The sequence below is a fragment of the Protopterus annectens genome, chromosome 7.part0 (assembly GCF_019279795.1).
Source record: "Protopterus annectens isolate FY-2018-M chromosome 7.part0, PAN1.0, whole genome shotgun sequence".
Classification (NCBI taxonomy): Eukaryota; Metazoa; Chordata; order Ceratodontiformes; family Protopteridae; genus Protopterus; species Protopterus annectens.
Window position 1 is genome coordinate 1407374704 of NC_056739.1, and position 15000 is coordinate 1407389703.

Genomic DNA, 15000 nt, shown 5'->3' on the forward strand with positions numbered 1-15000 from the left:
CTCCCTGTCATTGCGTAAAGCTAAGACAATCTGCCTTGCAATGTTAAACTTTATATCAGATTGTTCTAGGAGTACATATCAGCCTACTTTGCAGTCTTTTAAGCATACAGCCAGATTCAATAAAGCTTACACTGTCCCTTTACATATAGTCACACAACATTTTGGATTCAGTAAGATTCGCGCACTGCCAAGCAAACAAGGTAAACACAGTGGCATGCTAATTACAGCATAAGCAGCTGAACTGTATGCTAATCAACCAATCCAACATGGAGGAGTTATTTAACAAGCTATAAAATAACCATATAGACTCAGTGCTGGTTTTACCTGTGAATTCCAAACCCTACTGAAATACAGCCACAGAAAGGTGTCTACACACAATGTTAGGGGCTGCTGTTACTTTAATTCATGTGTATGTGCAACATGCTGAGGTCTGTACTGCTGCTGCTGCTAATAGACCAAGGCCAAGAAGGAGAAGAGTTTTCAGACTCCATTTAACTTATCATAACCTACACGATGTGGAAATTGTAGAGTGCTACAGGGTGAATGGAGACATACTACAGGAACTCTGTAACCTCTGTTGTCCTTAACTCACAGTCAGGGCAAACCAAGGGGATCCCATCCCAGTGGAGACAAAGGTATGTGTAGCACTGACAGTCTTAACTACAGGTACCTTTCAGACAGCAACACATGACTTGGTAGTGACATGCTGGGGTGTCACAGGCATCAGTATCCAGGATCCTACATCAATTCCTGAATGCTGTGCTCCAACACGCCAGTGACCACATATATTTTCCCTGTACTCCTGGGGATACTGCCAGAAATATGCAGGTGTTCTACCATGTTGCACACTACCCTAAAGTACTAGGTGCCATAGATTGCACACATATAGAAATTAAGGCACCACCCGGGGAACAGGGAAGGCTCTACATGAATAGAAAGGGCTTCCAATCTATTAACTACCAAGTCATGTGTAATGCCAAGGGAATCATCTTGAACGTGTGTGCTGGCAACCCTGGCAGTCACCACAACTCACATATCTGGCACACCTCTCAACTGTATCATATGTTCACTAGGGGGGATATCCCACAGGGTCATTTACTGGGAGATGCAGGTTAGGCACTGGAACCATGGCTGATGACACCCATCAGAAATGCATACAATCCTGCTTAAGAATGCCATAATGAGGCACATGCTCAAACCAGTAATACCATAGAGCATGTGTTTGGCCTGCTGAAGTTGCGGTTGCAGTGTTTAGATACATCTGGGAGAGCCCTGCAGTGCAATCCATGGACATCTACTGAAATATTCACAGTATGTGCCATGCTATACAACATCATCCTGAGAAAACAGCTTCAGCGGAATTGACAAGGGTAAGGAGCACACCTCCCACCACCAATGCCAAGGTCACCACAGCCACACACAGATGAGAAGTCAGAGGGGAGCCAGCAGTTGCTGTGGGTGTAGGCAGATGTAGGCATGCTCAATCAGCCCTTGCATTGCGTAAGAGACAATGCATAGCACACTCACTCACCACTTAAGGGCCTAAAACCTTCCTCCTATGTATATATATATATATATATATATATATATATATATATATATATATATATATATATATATAAAACATTGATGACAGACAACGCTCACAACCTTAACCTCCCCATGTATTGGCTGTGCACTGCTTGTATCAACCAGAGTCAGCCCTGAACAAAAACTGTTGCAAATGCTGGATTTACAAGGTAAGTGTTGAACCTGGAGTGCATTGTGTAATAATATAAATGAATGGCATATCCATGCATTTCATTACTTGGTAGTGTAAGTAAGTCAAAGGTGGGAAATTTGTACAGAAATGACCTTAACATGTGACAGCAGAGGCGTATTTGGTAGTAGGCCTCAGACGTCAAAGATTCACACAGTCATACCTCTCAATGGTCATTGCATGCCCCCAGTTTAGCACCATACATTTGTACTGGAAAATCACAAAAGAGAGAAGTTATAAAGTAAGAATACACATTGCAGTTTCAAACTTCACAATCCTCACAAGATCTTTCACAATAAAGTTGGGAAATGCTGATGCTATCAACTGCATAACTTTCTAAGACCAATATAAAGGTACAATTATCAGTTCAACATCAAATTTGCAGATATACTAAGTCAACTAAGCACCCTGAGCATCAGACACAAAGCTTATGTATCCCTGAATCCAAAATATACAAAACAGGGATATGGCACAGTTATCATCACTTCCACAGGGTATTGTGTGTGTGTGTGTGTGTCGGGGGGCAGGAAGCTTAGGCTGACACAAAAGGTTGGTAAGTGTGTGTGAGTGAGAAAGCAAAGCAGGCAGACATTTGGATAAACCAACAAATGGCCAGTAAGACAAAATGAGTTTTAAGCTGCATGGCTGAACCATGTAACTGTTGTGTGTGTTTCTGTATGGGTTCTCCAGGTGAAATTTGTGTGTGAGTGTCTGCATGAATACAGCCAAACTCTCTGCTAGCTCTGTGTCTTTGTATGTTGTACAGGTGTGAGCCATGCATGGAAGAGGTGGCAGTTCATTGTTGTCATCCCAGATGAAGTGAACTGGCTCTCCTAGGAGTTATAGTAGCATGTCCACACCCACATTCAGATGCACTCCTACTACCTTAACATGACTGATATCTGCTGGATGAGCTCCCTTAATGAGGATGCCCAGGACCATGATCCAATGGCCTGCCATGTGTGGGTGTGGACAGCTTACCCTCTGATGGAGCATTGGAAGTTTTGCCACTATGGGAACATTATTGGGCACAGCCACATTGGCTAACAGCAGATATGGCTGAACTATGCCCACATGGATGCCATTCCCCTCCCAGTAGATGTTCCATCACAGACAGCACTCATTCCATCACAGATACCCCTTGTTCCAAAATGTCATTCATCCGCACCATTGAATCAGCAACATGGTGGAAGCAGTCATACATGTCACCCTGTGCCACATCTACAACCCTAAGCTTTTCTCTGGAGCATCTATGACAATGTGCATGTGCCTCCATGATGGCACTAAACATACATTGAGTAGCATGAGAAGGGACACCTGGATCAGGTGTAGGGTGGACAACAGGCCTCCTCTAAGCACCCCTAACAACCCTCCTTCATTGCAACTCACCCACACTTTGGCTACGGCCAGAGTCAACAGGCACTGAAGCCACAGTAACCACACTTCCCTCATCAATTGCCTCACCCCCAACCTGTACAATATCTGAGGACTCACTTGAATGAGTAGGCGCAGACGTACTGGCTATGTCCTATGGAATTGCAGGGGATGGCCGTATGTCAACCTCAGTGTTAGATTTAACCTCTGCACCCCCCCAACTGTGCCTCTGTTTAGCCACCATCAACATCAGAGTCTGCTGATACACTGACTTTAGGTGGTAGAAGTCCCACACTTCCACTGTTAGGATCACCTATGACAGTAAGCAAAAAATACAGGAACAATTAATACCTAAACTACTATACTCCAATATATGCTAACAAAACAACAGTGCTGCCTCTATTAGACAGTACAGCAATACACACAACAGTTCTGACATCAACAACACAAACTAAAATATTTCTTTAAATTGTTCATCAGTACCGACATAAAAAGTTTGGCTTACCATCTGCAGATGAGGGTATCCTCTGCAAGTGAGATGACCCTGGAAGATGTTAAGCAAAATGTAAGCACAGCATCATCACAATTAACAGTAACATAGGGGGTAATACTTTTACCCCTTTATATGTGCACTAACTATACTTTCAACAAGAGCTTGAATGACATCTCCAACCTAAGCTAATCAATCAGAATGTGTTGATAACTGTAGCAACCTTCAATACCCCCCAAAAATAAATTCTTGTGAAACAGACGTAATGTATTGATTTCACTTGTTTTACTATACAACAGTACTCAACAACTGATATGCCAAAGTCTACCAGGAAGCTCTTTCTGGGACATGGTTGTTGTCCCTGAAAATGTTGCAACAATGTCAAATACATGTTATTCTGCACTTTCCTGAGAGCTGTCCAGATCCCTGAAAGTGGACAGAAATTCTTCATTTGGTGTTAGTGGTGGCTCTATAGCAACCCCTCAGTACTCATCTGATCACGGCTCACTGCAGCGGCTCTCCTCTATGCAGATGTGATCATACCAGTGGCCCTATGGCACACCTGCTCATATGTCCTGCCATGGCCATGCACAGCATTAACATCATCAACAATCTGCTGCCAAATCTGTATTCTACATGATATATCTCCCCATTCCTTTTCAAGCAGGAGGCACCACGTTCCCTAAAAGTGTCAACGATAACTTGGTTTTCAGCATCAGTGAAGGGTGGTCTTCAAGGATTGAGATTTGTGGGTGGCATAGTCCTAGGTGTCCTAAAACACAACAGAACGATAATACAAATAAGTATCACATAACTACAAAATAACTGTTCCCAGATAAAACAGAAAAAGTAGCCTCTCAGTATTAGCTACTGGAGAAACAAAACAGTCTAGAGATTTGAAATATGAACAACAGGCTGGATGCAAAAAGGAGAGTAACAATAGCAACATACCCTTGTTTGTGCCATAACAAAAGTGCAGCTTTGATCCCCTCCCCTCAATAAACAGGCAAATGAACATTTTGCTAACAAACCATCTTTGAAATGCTGAAAGTACTATCAAATGAACAGTCCCTGAAACATGTCTACATATTTATCACAGAACATTCCATTTTTAGTTATTGATAATCATGTATACCTGTGAAATTCCTTGACAAACATGCCTATGGCATCAGTACACTTCTAACTAATGCATACATATAAAAGTGTAAAATCCTTTCCTTCAATGTACAAACTAGACAACTGGACCACCCAGGAATCAGACAGAACACCTACAGACAGGATCCAGATAGCCAAAAACAGAAACCGGATACATCAAATTAATTCTGTTGGGTACTGCACAAACCCACTAAGTGGCATTTCATGGTGGTTAACACACAGATCTTAGGAATGATTAGTGTCACATAACTAGTCCTGTGGCAGCAGGTGTAAGTCGTAGGGCTGGAGAACAGATGGTCCTGGGTTCTACTCTAGGCAGTGTAATCTTTTTTTTTCTTACTATTGTGGCAGTGCAGTTTATAGCAATCAACTGAAAAATAGACAAGTTTTATTTCAGCATTTTTGTGGCAACAGGTGTAAGTGTAGGATAGCCGTGCACATGGTCCTGGATCCTAATGTAGGATATTCCATGCACTTTTACTATTGTTCCACTTCCCATTATATTCACTCTCACTTATAACACTTTATATTGTGGAGCTGATATGAATTATACGTATGAGGGATGAGACACCATTATTGTGTTTTCAGATGTATGATTGAGGGTATATTGTGTAGTATACTTCTATAAGTATAATTCTGATATCAGGACTTGCATGGGCTTCACATTTGCCTAAGATACATATACAACTGAATCTATATCAAATAACCTTGCCAGGTCACACACATACATAACAGCTCATACTGTCACCTGTATTTATGCACGATTCCTGACTGTATCTGAGCAACACTTCTGTGGCAAAGATAGAAAATCAGTGCTGTTGAAGAAAATGTTTTGTTCCTTATGCCTAGGTTTGAATCTCATAGTGTAAGAATCAATTTTAACAGTGTATAAAGGTAAAAACAATTTATGCTCCAAATGCATGTCTGCAAACCTAACTCACTTAACAGCAACCTTCCAATTTCCAGTATATATTTCCAGGCTACATCAGTAGTGACCTCTCAAACTAAGGCCAAGTGTCAGATTAAACTTCCAATTGCAATTATTTACTTCCTGCTTGGCACTGCTGGTCTCCACTTAATATCATGTAAATGTGATAACTGGAAGTGGCAGGAAAGCATCAGTCTCCATTGTTCTAGTTCTGCTGGTAGACATGGCTGGTGCTAGTGGGGAAGGTGTCAGGCTTAGGGCACAAAAGTGGAGAGACCAGGATATTTATTAGCCTCCTGGTAAAGCGACACAACCAAAGGCTTCTGCAGGGGGGACTATTCTGGCTCCCAGTACAAGTCTGAGGCATGGAATAATTTATCCCAAGCTGTTTTCCTTTGCACTGGAGAACAATGTAGGAATCATTTTAATGACCTACAGAGGAGAAAAAGGGATACTATTAACCAATGGTTGGAAGAATTTGAGACTCCAGACAAGACACAGCTGTGTTATTATGAAATAAAGAGACTACTTGTAAGAACTGGAAAGCCTAATATAGGCAAGACTGGTATGCATAATGCTCTTCTGTTCTTTTCTGTTCTTTCACCAGCTGCCAGGAAGCATGAGTTCAATGTTCAGGCCCATGTTGCTCAACTGGAGAGACTGAGGGAGACAATTGGTATGTATGCAGCAGAAGAGAAGTATTATTGTAACATTAAAAGTTAAAGATAGCTTTTTTGGTATTTTATAGAGTTGTAACAAACTGAACATGCATATCCCAGCTGTAAAAGAAAGTATGGATGCGTTAGTAAACGTGAATCAAATAGGGGCACCCTCAGTCGTTAAAACACTCAGAACACTCCAAAGACCAAGGATTGAAATAACTCCTGCAGGTACACAGCCACAAGTATTCCACAGGTATTCCCAAAAGAACAAAAGTCAGGCACTTTGAATATTTTGCAGATGCAATATCTGTACATAGCCCAATGGACCCTTCTTACACCAAGCTGTCCATCTCTATTATAGGTCAAAATCTATTTTGCCTACCCTCTTTTACTTCCTTAGCCAGCTGTTCTATCAATTCGCTAGGATAACCCCTCTCAGTGAACATTTCTTTTAACTTTAGTACCTCCAAATCAAAGTCACTATCCTCAGAGGTCATACGACTAGCTCTCACCAGCTGGCCCTTCACTATACGTAGGATATATATATATATATATGGGTGAGCACTTTTAAAATGTAGGAAGGAGTTAGAATATGTCTCCTTCCTAAAAATGTTTTATTTAAAACCAACTGGTGTTTTTTCAATAGTGATGTCGAAATAATTCAAAATACCTCTGGCACAATGATGGGTTAACCTCAAAAACCTAGTACTCTTGGAAATGTAATCCAAAAATTCCTTCAGTCTATTCACTGTCTCCTTCCAAAAAATAATACAGACATTAGTAGAGTAATTATTGATCTTAAAATGTTTCTGTGAAAGAAAATTTTTGAAATAATGATGGGTGAAACAGAACATGGGTTGGTCCATGAAGGTGTTAAGAGAAAAAGTATTTTAACTCCCCCCCCCCCACCCTCAGTTGAAAAATGTTGAGTTGATGGTGGATAAAGAACTTAAGAAAGCTATACTGAACAATAGGTTTCCACCCAACCTTACTACTGAGGAGTACAACCTATTGAATGACATTAGGCATAATAAATATGCATGGGTCATGGAACCAGATAAGGGAGGGGGTACGGTCTTCATGGTCACTACTATTTATGATGCAAAAATGTTAGATATTCTTGGGGACCAGGAAAATATACCAGAGTATACAAGAATGAAATCAATATTGCCCACCAGCGGATCCATCTAGCTTTAAATGACTTAATGCTTGCACGTTTGATTGATATAAATACTCTTGAATTTTTGACTTATGAAAAACCCAGGGTTCCCTCTATATTTGGGGTACCCAAAGTACATAAGGACATAAATGATCCCCCACTTAGGGCAATAGCAGTGGCTGAAGGATTTATTACTGCTCCCTTAAGCAAAATACCTTGATGTAAAGTTGAAACATATCCCCCATTGAGACCAGTTTGTTTTAAGGGAGTCATGGGACATGTTAAGGTGTATTAAGCCTAGATTTTTACATCCACAATTCTTGTTTGTCACCATTGATGTAGTCGATCTTTTTGGATGTATTCCACACAAAATTGATTTGGTGTGGTTTGAGGAGGTAATTAATTAATTTGGTGGTTTACCTTTTAGCGAATTTCAAACGTGTGAAATTGATAGACTTGGTGCTTATCAATAATTTTTTTGTTTTTCAAGGGGGGGGTTTCCATCAAATTAGTGGGGTTGCTATGGGCACTAGATGTTAACCTTGTCCTTATGTACTGGGAGCGAAAATATGTTCTGGAGTCCCCATTCAAAGATTGTTGGTTCATCTATAGACTTTTTTGGATGACATAGTTATTTTTTGGAAGAACACAGAGGATTGACTGAAGGAATTTTTTGGATGACATAGTTATTTTTTGGAAGAACACAGAGGATTGATTGAAGAAATTTTTGGATTACATTTCCAAGAGTACTAGTTTTTTGAGGTTCACCTATCATTGTGCCAGAGATATTTTGAATTATTTGAACATCACTATTGCAAAAACACCAGTTGGTTTTAAATCAAAATTTTTTAGGAAGGAGACATAATCTAACTCCTTTCTACATTTTAAAAGTGTGCACCCCTTTAATCAGAAAAAAGGTATAGTGAAGGACCAGCTGGTAAGAGCTAGTCATATGACCTCTGAGGATAGTGACTTTGATTTAGAGATATTAAAGATAAAGGAAATGTTCACTGACAGGGGTTATCCTAGTGGAGTGATAGAACAGTTGGCTATGGAAGTAAAAGAGGGTAGGCAAAATAGATTTTGCCCTATAATAGGGATAGACAGCTTTCTGGAAGAAGGGTCCATTGGGCTAAGTACAGATATTGTGTCTGCAAAATATTCAAAGTGCCTGCCTTTTGCATTTTGGGAATACCTGTCGAATACTTGTGGCTGTGTACCTGTTGGAGTTGTTTCAATCATCAGTCTTTGGAGTGTTATGCATGCATTAGCCTGTAGCACAAACCAGTTATAAGAGTTGAATATTAGACTGTAGTCAGAGGTCGTGGGTTCAGATACCAAAATTCATAACTATACGAAACTGTTATTTTTTTCAATAATATTTATATTAAATTAGAAGGTCTATACCAGTGGCATAAATGCCCTGCTATAAACTGTAATCAGTATAATTGGAACAGGCATATGTGCAATATATGCATATTTCAAGGATTACTTTCAGCAATCTCTAGTATAGTGTGTATCTGTTAGGAGGTATACTTAAATGTAAGGCTTAAGATAAAAGAGTTGTATAATTGTATTAATGCATTGTGTTACATATGGTGGTAATAATTTTATCTCTTTTTTTTCTCCCCCCATCTCTCTTTTTTATTTTCTATTATGTGTTGTCAAAATGTCTCCATATCATCCATGTGTATCACATCACTAAATGCTCCACGGCACAGTGAGGTAGGCCAGCACCAGTGGATCAGCCTGCCTCCACTCCACCAGTTCCAGCACTGATACTCAGAACATCTGGGGGCCAACCTGGCAGCACTGCCTCTGCTGCCCCTCCACTACCTGTGCCCTCAGGTAATCCTTCCCCAGAAGCTGGTGCAGTGGTATCCTTCAGGAGCAGTGAAAAGAAAGTTGCCAGGGATAGTGAGCAGTGTCATGCTCTGCACCATTGGTGTACACCTACTCTGGGTGGAGAGGCTGCTCTGTCTCATGGTCCATAAGAGGAGGAGACATCAAGCACTGCAACTACCAATGGAGTAAGGTGACAGTGATGGCAGTCCAGTGGGAGAGGACTTGATTCTCACTATCTCCAAGCTTGATGGGCATGGGCCTGAATTGTCACCTCACTCACCTAAATAATGGTGTCTCTCAACCTTTTGTCTCCATCGCTGTCCCTGTCTTTTGTCTTGTTTATCTTGTATGTTTGTAATTGCTTCCTCATCTAGCCAACTTACTTGACACAGACATACCTACATCCCTTCCCCAATATTCCTCTCTTACTGAAATAAGAAGAAAATGGGCACCTGTCCCACAAAAAAATAAAAATCATCCCATACATAGCTCACCATTTTGCACACACATCTTCTTGACACACTTGATTTGGTCCAATCGGCTATACAACATGACTGAGTTGTGGTCACCTGTATTTGTGAAGGTGACAGTCCAAATTCAGTTAATATTCTGCACATATTTTCAGTTTACACTGTTAAAGAAATGGATAGCTATGGTTCTTTCCTACTTCCCTCCTGCATATTTCTGTGCTACTTTCCCTTTGTTCTTCCCTCTGCTTGCTCCCTATTACACCACTTTCCTACCTACCACATTTTAACACCTTTAATGTTGTCAAAAAATAGAATCACACACAACAGACATAAGTAGTAGAAAAAGCAATGGATCCTTTCACCTTTTGGGCTCCATGTTTGCATGGAGGTGTGCACAGCAAAGATGAGTGGTGGCAAAATGCTGTAGTTACCTCCACACAATGCCACTTAACCCCACTGCACTATAAAGAATTCATGTCATTGCATTATCAATGTTTATTTTAAAGTATTTAAAGTATTAGATATACCTAGATTTGAACCCAGTTTCATCTGGGCTCAAAAAGAAATGTGTCAATGCATTTATACATTTTGCCACAGAGTCAGTTAAGCAATAGATGAGTTTTATAGACTCAGTAGTAACTCTCAAACTTTAGCAATGCAGCTCTCATTTGCACACTGCTTAGCTATGGGCAAACATGTATAGTACTGGAAATGTGCATCTCGCATGTGCAAACACGTTGCCAACCATCGTGCAAACCTACTGCTCACCAGGCTATGGAAAAGTAAATATTATTATGTATTACTGCTCTTTACTATACATTTCCTGTGTATGACATGAAATTACATGTGGAAACATAACAAACTTATGGCCCTATCTAACAATATGGCACATATTTACAATACAGCCATGTGTTGCCTCTCCCCAGACACTGCAACCCGGGTGTCTTGGTACTTTTTCCACACATATATCATCTACACTACAGAAATTAATATCAAATATTATGTGATATGCAATGCACATCAATCCGGTAACATGCAGAACTAGGACTATTGATCCATGAGCCTAAAAAGCCTTATCTGCAAGGCTAGGGAAGGAATTAGTATGGACCTTATTCACAGGGACATAGGTGACCTTCAGCACACTTAAATGTAGACTTCTTTGATACTGACCCCAAAGACCTGGATGACACATAACAGGACATATCACCTATGATGAGCGACTCAAGGCCTTTGACACTATCCACCATTCATGTATCATAGAGAAAAATCTCCCATCTGGGAATTAACCCACACATTACTAGATGGATAGCCAACTGGTTCACTGACAGAACACACACTGTAAAAGTGTCCACTACTAGACCACTTACCAGTGAAATGCCACAATGATCTGTGCTGGGCCCTCAACTGTTTTAAAACTATTTTTTGGAAGCCCTGGCAAAGGTAGATGGCCTGTGGTTTACCAAGTTTGCAAATGGCTGTTAAATTGACACAGTCATATAAAGTCCCCCAAAGATGGTAACATATGACAGAAGGCGCTGCCAGAGAAAAGTGGTTGGTGCCAAACTCATGGACTGAACCTTAAAGCAAACAATGCCTTATTGTCCCCTTTGCTAATGAAGCACCCCTACTAATTATGATGCGCATAGCACCATTCTAAGATCAGAGTCAGTGTTGTGAGACTAGGGAACACATGTTGATATCAATCTACATATCGATCACTATGTGTCCATAGTGGTAAGACATACATTCTACATTGTGCACCTCATAAATAAGGTCATCACATCCAAGACCAGGGAGGTCATAGCTCTGCTGAACTCTACTCTTATCCGACCACTAATTGAGTACAATGCTCCCTTCTGTCTGTACCTCACCAAACACCTGCAGCAACTGGAGAAAACACAGAGGTTTGTGACCGGGAGAATCCAGGGCCTACAAAACATGACATACATGGAAAGATTGAAAGACCTGTCACTTAACTCAGTATTATGCAGGCAACTGAGGGTGACCCATGCCTTGCCTATAGAATAGTCTCTGACCCTGCACAACTGGAAATGCTGGACAACTACAAATCAAATAGAACAAGAATAACTTGCTCCAGGGATCTCAACCTAGACTGTGATGTAAACAGAGCATGCTGAGGAGACAGATATATCTCCCAGCTATTCACACTCCTCTGTAATAGGCTCTCACTTCATGTGAAACAGTGCTTCTCAATGAACCTATTCAAGAACAACCTTGACAACTGGATGGGTGATTGTAAATTCATCCCTGGGGTGGCACTTTTATCCCTCATGAACAGGGCCAGTCAGTGCCGCTCACAAAATCTCTCTGCTAACAATGACCATCTAACTATGCTCGATAATGATACTTGTGTTTTTACACAGCTAGGCTTATAAATGCCCTAGAACCATTAGGTTAGTAACCTCTTATGAACCTACGAAGATATGCAGGCTTCCCAATGCCTTCTCTCCAACATGGCCTGCTGATGTCATCCACTATAACTTGAACTGAAGTCTTACAAAAGTCAAATTTGTGCCGTGATATTAGCATTAAAGTGCTGACTTCTGTAGTCTGTGTACTTAGATAGGTAGGGTGTCTGTTCTCACTGCAGCCAAGTGTGTGTGTGTGTGTGTGTGTGTGTGTGTGTGTGTGTGTGTGTGTGTGTGTGTGTGTGTGTGTGTCTGTCTGTCTAGAGAGAAAGCAGAACTGCGTATCCTACAGTTACTACTCTAATGCCATGGATTGACAGGATTATGATATGGTTTACATTTAAAATGTCGCAACACACTTGTGCGACTGTTTACTTACCTGACTTGAAATGTTGGAAATGGCAACATTGAATGCTCAGAATTGCAAGCCTGGTACTTAAAGAAAGTCAAAATCAGGCAATTTCAACTTTGAGCAAAACTAGCTCATTTACGGGTTTCTGCTATGAATGCTTTGCAGAGGAAAAGTCTCCCTGTGCCCCCCACACCCTCTGCTACTTATATATACTTACTCCAAGACTGCACTACTGTGAAGGAAAGGGTGTATTTTCTGATCCCCACTATACTATGATCTCCACTCAAAATACTGAATTCATAACAGCAAATGCACATTAGCATTCAATGTTGTGAGTTTGGCATTTTTTTCTTTCTCTAATATGTATTTTTGAAAAGATACTTTCACACATATGTGCATCACACAAGTCAGCCATGACATTTTCAAGGTAAACCTTTTCATACTTGCACAAGCCTACACATCCATTTCATGCAGGGCCTCCTACACATCCATTTCATGCAGGCCTCCCAACATCTTCTTTCCAACATGGCCTGCTGATGTCATCCACTATACGTTGACATGAAGTCTTGTAAAAGTCAGAGTTGTGTATTGATGCTTGCATAACGTACTGACTTCTGTAGTTGTGTTTTTAGATAGGTAGGGGGTCTGTTCACACTGCAGTCAACTGGGTGTATGTGTGTGTCTAGATAGAAGAGCAGAAGTTGCATCTTACAATTACTGCAAAAGTGCCATGGACTGACAGTATTTTGACACTTGCACATGCCTACTCATCCAGTTCATGCAGGCCTCCCAACATCTTCTCTCCAACATGGTCTGCTGATGTCATTCACTATAAGTTGACCTACAATCTTATAAAATTCAGACTTGTGCCATGGCTCTTGCATAAAGTAATGAGTTCTTTAGTTTGCTTACTTAGATGGGTAGGGAGCCTGTTCTCACTGCAATCAACTGTGTGTGTGTGTGTGTGTGTGTGTGTGTGTGTGTGTGTGTGTGTGTGTGTGTGTGTGTGTGTGTGTGTGTGTGTGTGTGTGTGTGTGTGTGTGTGTGTGTGTCTTTGTGCTCTTGGTTGGCATTACTGAGAGTCTTTTACACCAGCATGTGGGACACTGGCATTGACATATTCTGCTCAACAGACACTGCTGTTGTCAGCAGCTATAAAGTGTTATCTGAGACACTCCAAGTCAGACTTGATATGTGGCACTTGTCTTAAATACAGAGGTCTGTGTTCTGTATACTGAAATAGGTAGAGGCTTTATTCTCACTGCAGTCAAGTGTGTGTGTGTGTGTGTGTGTGTGTGTGTGTGTGTGTGTGTGTGTGTGTGTGTGTGTGTGTGTGTGTGTGTCTGTCTGTCTAGAGAGAAAGCAGAACTGCGTATCCTACAGTTACTACTCTAATGCCATGGATTGACAGGATTATGATATGGTTTACATTTAAAATGTCGCAACACACTTGTGCGACTGTTTACTTACCTGACTTGAAATGTTGGAAATGGCAACATTGAATGCTCAGAATTGCAAGCCTGGTACTTAAAGAAAGTCAAAATCAGGCAATTTCAACTTTGAGCAAAACTAGCTCATTTACGGGTTTCTGCTATGAATGCTTTGCAGAGGAAAAGTCTCCCTGTGCCCCCACACCCTCTGCTACTTATATATACTTACTCCAAGACTGCACTACTGTGAAGGAAAGGGTGTATTTTCTGATCCCCACTATACTATGATCTCCACTCAAAATACTGAATTCATAACAGCAAATGCACATTAGCATTCAATGTTGTGAGTTTGGCATTTTTTTCTTTCTCTAATATGTATTTTGAAAAGATACTTTCACACATATGTGCATCACACAAGTCAGCCATGACATTTTCAAGGTAAACCTTTTCATACTTGCACAAGCCTACACATCCATTTCATGCAGGGCCTCCTACACATCCATTTCATGCAGGCCTCCCAACATCTTCTTTCCAACATGGCCTGCTGATGTCATCCACTATACGTTGACATGAAGTCTTGTAAAAGTCAGAGTTGTGTATTGATGCTTGCATAACGTACTGACTTCTGTAGTTGTGTTTTTAGATAGGTAGGGGGTCTGTTCACACTGCAGTCAACTGGGTGTATGTGTGTGTCTAGATAGAAGAGCAGAAGTTGCATCTTACAATTACTGCAAAAGTGCCATGGACTGACAGTATTTTGACACTTGCACATGCCTACTCATCCAGTTCATGCAGGCCTCCCAACATCTTCTCTCCAACATGGTCTGCTGATGTCATTCACTATAAGTTGACCTACAATCTTATAAAATTCAGACTTGTGCCATGGCTCTTGCATAAAGTAATGAGTTCTTTAGTTTGCTTACTTAGATGGGTAGGGAGCCTGTTCT